This window comes from Haliotis rubra, unplaced genomic scaffold, assembly GCF_003918875.1.
Source record: "Haliotis rubra isolate DU_JTF1 unplaced genomic scaffold, ASM391887v1 Scf151, whole genome shotgun sequence".
Lineage (NCBI taxonomy): Eukaryota > Metazoa > Mollusca > Gastropoda > Lepetellida > Haliotidae > Haliotis > Haliotis rubra.
The window spans coordinates 125,320-135,803 of NW_025765459.1; positions in this window are offsets into that span (position 1 = coordinate 125,320).

The window sequence follows — 10,484 nt, forward strand, 5'->3', positions numbered from 1 at the left end:
AACATTTTAATGTGGATTTCTTCGACTCCATCTCTTGATGCAAGTATCAAGTGGAGACGTGACCCTTCTTATGTACGAGTACGTCCTTACAAGTACTGGGTCTATCACTTATGCTAGTCTGTCTTACACGTGCATATGGACTCTAAAACTGTTACTCTCCTGAGTGTTGGCTTTTGCAAGTCACGTGATAAAAGGGCGAGACTCCGTTTCAGCGCCTCTGTGGAACTGTCAATTGTTGTGCTACAACAAGTGAGCCGAAATGGTGAATACCCGAGACGTCCCCTGTGGCGATGTCTCTCATGTAGTGGTTGGTAAACACCATGTCCGATTTCCAAAAGCAGCCCTCCATGATGGTCATGATAGAGCCAGTGTAGACGCCAGCGCTCTAATTTCATGTGGATTGGATGCTCTTGGAGGATCAAGTCCTGCTGCTTTGTAGGCCCGTAGAATGACAGTTCTCATCCATATAGATATCGTAGTGCGAGAGATCTCTGTCTGTGTCTCTGCCGATATAGGGATGAAACGACCCTTGAATTTTCGTCTCCTGGTCCTGGACCTTTGTAGGTAGACTTTCAATGCTCTGACTGGGCATAAGGATAAGTCCGGTGTATCCTGTGGTCCAAGGACTGTTGATAGTGCTGGGATGTGGAATTGTTTGTCCGGTTGACCTGACAGTTGAGTCTTTGCTATAAAGTCCCATCTCAGTCCCATATGCACTATGTTTCGATTTTCATCAAACGAGTCCTTTCAAAGTCTAGAGCATGTATTTCCGACATCCTTGCTGCTGTTGCTAGGCAAATCAGGAATAGAGATTTCTGTGCTAACAACTCAAAGGATGTCTTCTCTAATGGTTCATAAGCGTCACTGGTGAGATGTCGTAGAACTACGTTGAGGTCCCAAGCCGGAGCTTTAAATCTCTGTTGTTGGTCCTCCAGTTTAAAAGAGTGTAATAAGGCCAGTAACTCTGGTACCTTAGTCAGTTTCACACTCTGCAACATTTTCGGTATGAGGACTGATGGTGGGAACGCATAAGCGTTGAGTCCTTCCCAGGAGATGTTTAGAGCATCTGTTGCCCACGCTTGTGAATCTGGTATTGAAGAGATGAATGTTTCAAACTGATTGTTGAATCTTGTGGCAAACAAGTCTATTAGTGGCGCTCTTATCTCCTGTATGATCTGTTTGAAGATCTCTGGATGTAGCATCCATTCTGTTGGGGATGGCTGAGATGGACGAGGTAGTGCATCTGCTATCACATTCTTGGCCCCTTGGATGTGACATGCTTTTATGTGGATGTTCAGGTCGTCTGTTATGCTGAACAGTTGAAAGCAGAGGTTCAAGAGGTTTGCCCACCTTGTTGATCCTTGTTTGTTTATGTAGAACGCCACTGTGGAGTTGTCCGTGTGTACCGTTAGATGGGCATTCTTCAAAATGCTGGTCAAGTGGAGTATGGCGTTTATCACTGCTTTCATGTCTAGCATGTTGATGTGCAGATCTTTCTCTTGTAATGTTCATTTCCCAGCTGACACTTCGTTGTAGAGGTGTGCTCCCCATCCTTGGAGAGATGCGTCCACATAGAGATGTGTCTTGCACTCGGGCTCTGCTAAGTAGGTGCCGCCGCAAACATTCGATCTCTGAGTCCACCATAGTAGATATGGTTTGAGTCTGTCCGGGATCTCTAAGGGGTTCGGATCGTCTAGATGTGTAATGACGAAGACCTGTAGTGGTCGTAGTTGTAATCTCCCTCTGCGCGTCATGTCCTGAGCTGACGTGAGGAGACCCAATAGGCTCTGCCACTGTCGGAGTGGCCACAGAGAGAGTAGAGCTTGTGATACCATCTGTTGTATCTTTAGCCACCTGTCCTCTGGTACTGTTATGCGGTTCTCTGTTGTGATGAGCCGAACTCCTAGGAACTGTAGGTCCTGTGTGGGCTCTAGTTCCGACTTGAGGAAATTCACCAGCCATCCTAGTTGAGTGAGAAGTCTGATGGTAAAGATCAGCTGTAGTCTGAGATGATTGGGATCTTGATGAGCCTGAATCCCATCGTCTAGGTAGAACGCACTTCGTAAACCTCGATGATGTAGATATGTGACTATGGGCTTCGTCACTCTTGTAAACAACCAGGGGGCGATGATATTCAAAATGGCAGGACTTTCCATTGGTAGTGTCGTCCGTCTAATAGGAATCTAAGATACTTCCTTGATTCCGGATGTATAGGGATGTGCAGATATGCGTCCTGTAAGTCTATGCTGGCAATGTGGTCTAGCGGACAGACGAGATGTAGTAGTTGAGGCAATTGAATCATCTTGAACTTTGCTGGTTTGCGTAGATATTATCTGTTGAATATTTTCATGTTGTAGATGAGTCGGAACTTTTCTTTGGAGTTTTTCTTCGGTACGAGGAAAACTGGGGAGTAGAATCCTGGTGAGATCTTGTCCTGATCTAACACTTCTATAGCGCCTTTCTCTAGTAGAGATGTGTTGGCTTCAAGTAGCCTCTCTGTCTGATGGGTTGCGAAGTTGAACCTCTGAGGTGCGTTTGTCAACAGAGGGGCTGCTTGTAGTTGAATCTGATATCCGTCTCTTAGGATGTTGGATACAAATTGATCTTGAAGAATTCCCCAGTTCTCCCAGTAGCGTTGTAGACGTCCATCCACTTGGGAAGGTTGCACAGGAACGGCTGGGGGTGGAAGACTCCAGTCGTTCCAAACCACTTCTTCATGGTTTAGATCCTCTGGCACCTCTGGGTGCCCTGCCTCGTCCAGGTCGGCCTCTGTAGTTACTGGATGGGCGACGAAATGAGTCCTTAGCTCCTTTAGAGGTAGTCAACTTCTTTTCTCTTGCTTTCTGCATACGTGCAAACTTGGATCTGCTGGAGTAGCGTTGGGACGTCTACCTGATGACACTGGCTAGTGTATAGATGGACTTAATCATCATAACCTCTCTGGATTCTTTCGTGACTTCCTTGGCGACATCCTCAATCTCCCCTGCGAAGATGGATGTAGTGGACCATGGAGCTCTGTAGAGAGTCTTAGTGAGGTATTCACTCCAGTTACAGGAAGACAAAAGTCCTTGTCTTCTGGCGAGTGCCAATGCTGCTGTCATGGATGATAGGTGCTTCGACATAAATTGGTGGTCCTTTTTCTGCATCAGTAGGGCAGAATAGATCATCCGGTCTTCCTCTGCAGTAAGGTTCCTAAACTTGGAGATGAGCGTCTCGTTGATTGCCCTGGATCTGTTAAGTCCGAAGAACATCCTTCTGGTCATAGTGTCTATCTGTGCCAGCTTTTTGTCGTCAATCTTGTAAGATTTGGTCCGAGAGTCGTTGATGATTTTGTAGTTCTCATCTATCTCCTGCGCCTTCACAAAGGGATCCATGTTATGCAGAGAGAACTTCTTAACGTTGAACTGTGAGATGTTAGGAACCTGGAACTTAGTTGCCTTCTTAAATGCTGTATCCAAGTCGTCTGGTACGTCTGATACCCGGTCTATTGGTGGTAGAGTGATGGTGTCAACATCATCGTCCTTCATTAGGTAGGTAAATGCTTGATTTTCATTCCTTCGAGGGTGAAGCTAAGTCCAGTCCATTAGCCATCCAATATTTAATCTCTGAGTCCAAAAAGATGATACCCCCATCGTCGTCTGTATCATTCCCACTGGTATAGGATCGTTGAATATCCTTAGAATATGGAGATTGTCTTGGCGATCTTTGTGGCTATCTACGTGGCGATCTGTGTGGAGATGAGTAAGTTGAACTACGATTAGTTCTAGGAGGCGATCTGTATGGTGACCTTCGCAAAGGTGAGCGTCTTCTATAGCGGGGTTGTCTTCTAAGTGGAGAGTCTCTAGACGATCTGCGTGGTGTTGTAGACGCCTTAGAAGATAAGTCAGATGACCTTCGCGAAGGTGAGTGGTTCTGTTGAGGGTCTGAGTCCCGAGACGTCTCTCTATATCTTCTAGGTGGTGTAGCTTCTTTTCTTGAAGTGGTTGGCCTTTGCGAGGGTTCTTCATTAGCGTTATCCTCTGATGATGATCTTATAGGTTCTGAAGAATGTGCCCTCCTTCGCGCAGGCTTGGTGACGTCATGTGGTGTAGATCTACTCTTGGATCTGGCTCCCGATCCTCTGGTCGACCTCTCCGATGTGTCATCAGTGTGGGGTCCTTTTGCCCAGGCCTGGATCCTCTCTGAGGTTGATGACTTGGGCATGAGAGCCGCCTGGCTGTTCATCATGTGCGGCTCTCTCCTGCGCGAAACGCTGCTCCATCATCTGCTTCATAAAGGCCCCCGGGTTGAATGTCTGCGACGTCTGTAGAGATGTCGTATCTGAGATGGTAGCGATATGGTCCAGGGATCGCTGATCCTGATGTATCTCTGCTGTCAGTGTAGAAGGTACTTCGGACTGCGTAGAGATGGTTGCTGACGTTACCGTAGCTGAGGCCTGCTTCTTTTTCTTGTGTAGAATCTCTGGGATGACTAGTAAGGGCTCATCATAGAGACCTCTCTCTTCTATGGGGACGATTTCAGCAGAAAACGTCCTCGTAGTCTGCGACGAACCCACCGTAGAGTTGGTTCAAGCCATAGTTAGGTACGGCTTTCTCTGCGTAGAATATGACCTCTTTCTCTTCGAATGGGATGAGGGGTTGTCTGACATCGAAGATCTCTTCTTCGGTGTAAGGGCGGACCTCATCCCATGCCCATCTTCTGAGGAGGCCTCTGGCAAATCACTAGATGGAAGGATGTCATCAGACAACGATGGACAGCTCTGTAGGGACTCAGCCGGCTTATCCATGACTTGCAAAAGGCGTCTGGATTTATCCTTAGCACGCCTAAGTACAGAGAGAAAATAGTTGTTAAATTCAGTTATTGTTAAATGCTGACATAGTTTACAGCGAGAGCTGGAAGTGCATATTGTTGTGCAACTGGGGCACAATAGATGAGGGTCTGCAGCAGATAAACGAAACCTACAACGAAAACAGGTTTTCATGAAACGTAAAGAAACTGAACAATCACGTATAAATCGTGAATAAACAGTCAAATTACGAACAAATTCCAAACCATATTGTAGAAGGATACTCCTAAACCCTTCTAAATGTAACTTTAGAAGGAAAAACGGCGAGGGAGGCAACTTGTGGTGAGTAGTGATTTTACGTCTGCATTTTTGAAGGGAGCTTCAAACAGGAGATACAAGTGTTCCACTAACGTTCGCAAGAGGAGGGAGACAAGCAATAATACATGACTGAGGATAAGGAAAAATATTTAATATGAGATTCCAACATTAACCCTTCAGTAAAACAAACCTAGAATAAATCATTCTAAATTTAACACATTCCAGTGGCATTTATTACATGTATTACATAAACTATGTTTACATCGAGCCATAAATAAACATAAAACACTATGCATATTCCAACTTGAATATCATGGCTCTATCACTGCATTGTCAATGACATAACACAACAGACAATGTCTGGAGTTACCTCCCCCTTCTCCTCCTTGGTGATGGTGACCTGTATCGACTGCTTCTACTTGACCTCCGTGGTCCGAAGGACCGGTAATCAGGACAATCTCGGGCCCAGTGTCCTGGACGGCGGCAGCACTCATCATATGCCTGGCAAGAAATAACGTTCTCATTTTAAAAATCAGGGAATGTAAAAACACGTATTTTGTCAGTTTACAGATTTTAATTTTGTTTAACCATTGGTCGAATAGGAACATTTCAATATTTTTCAATGTTCTCTTTGCAAAAAACAGAAAGAGTTGGCAGGAAGATAGTATGTTAATCATGTGTACCAGAGTACAGTTGCTCACCTATATGCAGTTGTACACAACTGAGGATGTGCTGAACTGACACATGCTAACTAAACACCCACAACAGCTCAGAAATATAGTTGCACACAACTACTGTAGTGATAGAGTAAGTGAGTGAGTTTAGTTTCACGCCGCACTCAGCAATATTCCAGCAGTATGGCGGCGGTCTGTAAACATTTGAGTTTGAACCAGACAATCCAGTGATCAACATCATGAGCATCGATCTACACAATTGAGACACGATGACATGTGTCAACCAAGTCAGCGAGCCTGACCACCCGATCCCGTTAGTCGCCTCTTGTGACAAGCCTGGGTTACTGAAGATCAATTCCATCCTGGATGTTAACTGTTGTATTGATAAAGTGACCAAGAGATGACATCACTTTCGGGAATCATTTAAAACTGATCCGATTAAATGGAGCCATTTTTATGTCAAACACAGCATAATTTGAGTTACCAAAGACATAATAAGGCCACTGACATATCGCTAAACTCCACGCTGCACGGGCATATTCTAAACACATACAGCATAATGGACATTATTAGCCCAGTTAACCCAAGCTGCCTGTGAGGCGCTAGAAGGTTAATAGTCACTTATACTTATAACTTATACCACCGGTTACCCATTTTCTTTTTTGTGAGCAGAGGCAATTCTAAACAAACTCACTTGCCGAACGTGACACCACAATTGTGTCACATGTGGTTTGTTGTGGAGCAGGACTGAAGTCCTGAAAACTCTCGGGAGTCAAGATGCCAAGCATGGTGACCTATCCAAGAATTCTCTGCGACCAACATTGCTTTACTAACTGAATTGTGACCAGGGCTCTATGCACAAGACCACCAGGACATGCACGATTCAAGTTTTCATGTGGAATGTGTTTGTTGTTTAACACATATGCCAACGGCAAAGGAATAATTAATTCTGGACCAGACAATCCAGTGACTGATATTATCAGCATGGTCCGTGACCTTGGGGTACACTGACACGCCAACAAGAAGATAATGGAGTTTGAGCATCCCTTAAGTCACTTCTCACAATCAACATGTTTTGGACAAATTGTAACCAGGAATCCTGCTGGGTCAATACAGCCAGTGAATGAATATTGCTTAATGTTGAGCAATGTCGCAGCTATTCACAGCTATGGGTTGATAAGGGGACAAACCCATGATTCTCAAATCCCAAGGGACACAACTCGCCACAGCCAAGTCTGACACCTTTAACCACTGTCAAACCATCTCCAACTTTATAACAATGAATGGATATTACAAACTGTATCAAACATTGGAAGATCTAAGCCGTTGTCTAGTACAATCCAGTCGGTTGAGCACCGACCTGACAATTGACCCAAATTAGCATCTATGAGCGCCGCCCACTGGCGCTTGCCATTGTGAGCGAAGGGGCCCCAGTTTGTCTGCGATCAAGTGAAGTGCTACACCGACCACATGAGAGTCTCAACGAAGTCAGCAAACTTGACCACCTGATCCCGTTTGTCGCCCCTTACAACAAGCATGACCTGCAAAGAGCCATTTATAGGTATATGCTTCATTGATTGACAAATAACACTCACCTTAAAAAGTTTGTTTAAAAAGTGTCTACAATCTAAACTTGAGGCTTGAACTGCCTCACTTGACTGCAGGTGTGAGACTGATCTGAAACTCTAGAGATGTTGTTGCTGTACAAGTTACTTCCCCTTGTAGCTCAATACAGAAAGTAGGATTTACTTCCTTGTTACCTGGAAGGGCAGAGAGATCCCTCTGCACGTTCTTCACATTTTACAAGGTAAATAATACCCATATTGCTGATTGTTGTATAAAACCACCTTCATTCACTCACTATTGTTTATAGGAAAGTTGGAAAATATCCGAAAACCAATGAGGACATTATTTGTAAAAAGATGGCATTTTGAAATATGGGTGATTTAGAAGATTGCAATGATATTTGATTTCGATAGGTGACATGTTAAATAATGTACATATAATGAAAACAAAACACTATAAAACTGATTTTTTAAAGTCTGCTCCGAAAAGAAATTCAAGCTCTCCAACAGAGACATAATAAAGGAAAAATGTCAGTATAAACATCGGTGAGGCTCTAGCAGTAACTATAATCTGAGACATGAAGAATTATTAGTACAAACCTTTCATGTCTATTGCCCATGATATAACATTGAAAATATAACATCATCTGGGACAATGTCTCCTTTGAGTACAATGAAAATACCAGCCCAATCAAGCTAACAGAAAAGAAACATTATATAATTAATCCTCTGAGATCGTACAGATCTTGTTGCTGTACAAGTTACTTCCCCTTGTAGCTCAATACAGAAAGTAGGATTTTTTTCCTTGTTACCTGGCAGGGCAGAGACATTCCTCTGTACGTTCTTCACATTTGACAAGGTAAATAATACAAATAATACTGATTGTTACATGAACCCACCTTCATCCACTCACTATAGTATATAGCAAATATGGTCCATGTCTATCCCATAGACCTCACTTACCATACAAGGCGTTATGCTTTGCTGTTGTATCTGATTAATAATGTATGTCCATTTAAAAACTAGTGTCTCCCCATTTGTCAGAAACCTGACCTTTTAGACAAGTAGGGATTCTAAAAGCAAGATATTTTGGGATGCGGGATATACTTATTGAATACCACTAATTAACATGTGTGGACCATGTTATTTTATGAATATAATTATATACATGTGTAGCAAATTATTGGGATTAATATGTATGACCACTGTTACTTGGAGACCCCAAATAAAGTCACAGCTAACATGGCATTTCGGTTAAGATCATGCAATAATGGAGCAGTAAGGGTCACCTATAGAGGAGGATACCTAAACCAACATAGCCACATGTTGTCATGTGATATAATATGATATGTAATTATTACTGATTCTGAAAACCGATGATGAAAATCTGTAAAAAAGACAGCATTTTCGAAATATGAGTGATTTAGAAGATTGCAATGATATGTTAATATACCTTTAATGAATAACTACTATATAGGGGTTTCTCAACAGTTACTATATTCTGAGACAATCAGCATTATTACTACAAAACTTATGTTCATGTCTAATTGCTGTGATATATAATTGAAAACATATCCTCATCCGGGACAATGACTTTGATTACAATGAAGATACCAGCCCATTCAAGCCAACAGAAGAAAAAACAATCAAAACATTTTACAATCAAACATATTAGTCACCTGACTTGAGGCTTGAACTCTGTCACTAGGCTACGGGTGTATGACTTATCTAAACCTGTACAGATCTTGTTGCTTCACGAGTTACTTCCCCTTGTAGTTCAATACCGAAAGTAGGATTTTCTACCTGGGCAGGAGAGACATTTGCACTGAACGTTCTTCACAACTGACAAGGTAAATAATACAAATAATGCTGATTGTTGCATGAAACCACCTTCATTCACTCTCTATTGTGTGTAGCAAATGTGGCACTTATCTATTCCTAGACCACTAACCATACTTACAGGTTATCACTCGAGTGCATTAGGAATAAACATTGTATTTAGCGAGCCTTGGCAAGCTGAATACACAGTGTGTATTCCTAATGCAGGATTTTAACCACCCCAAAACACACGAGTGTGATAACCTATTTATCATTCAATGTCATTCTTACTTTATAAATATAGAAAACCCATGCGATTTCAATTGCCACAAATCATGAAACTAAACTTCGTGGAATGCGCGCAGATATCTATGACGTCACAAATATGTGCGTAGTAATACATGATGTAACAGCTCACGCCGAGAAAACACGACTGGCTATGGGGAGAGAATCCGTTTATTGTTGAGCAGAAGAAAAATACCCTGTAAATATTTCATTATAAATATACACCACAGTGCATTGTATCACAGTGGTATCACAGATTCATTAGCACGTATATGAGAAAAGAAGAAGGAAGACAACTGAAAAAACATGTAACGCATGATCACACTTTAAGAATAAACAAATACATTGATAACGAACAGTTTTCTCTTTGAAATATATTTCACTTCAATAACGATACTGTGTTTGTAATAGGAATTCAATATAATAGGTATATTCTCCATATGAGAATGAAAGGTACATGTTTAACATTTCATAATCAAAAGTAACTCACCCGTCCATCAGACAAAGCAACTGCGTTATCTCCCCGCCGGACGGCAACGTGATAAAAAATCTTAGTTACACAAAATGGGCAATTGTACATACATGACACGCATCCACAAATAACATGCCATGCACATCTCACTCCCTGCAGCCATTACCACAGCGCGGACATTCTACACATTAGATAACTTGGAGAGAATAAAATAATAGAATCCAACATTAAGTGTGGATATTTTACAGCCTAATCCGGTGTAAGCTAAGCATAACGTTTACATTTTTAAAATGCTAATATTAAAGAATGTTTAAATAGACGTTTTAGCCTAGAACAGTAGGTTAACTACATTACTAATACTTTGTAACCTGACAACTTTATAAAGCATTTGTACAACCAAGTATAAACTAACCTTGTGACAACTCTGACTTGGCCTCACTTGTTCGGCTCTCAGAACGCAATGACAACCACAAGACACCACGGGGTGTCATCTTTTTGAAACAGATGATTGTTGTAACCAGGCTACTTGGTGACTAAATCGTCCATTTTGAATTTATAATGAGACA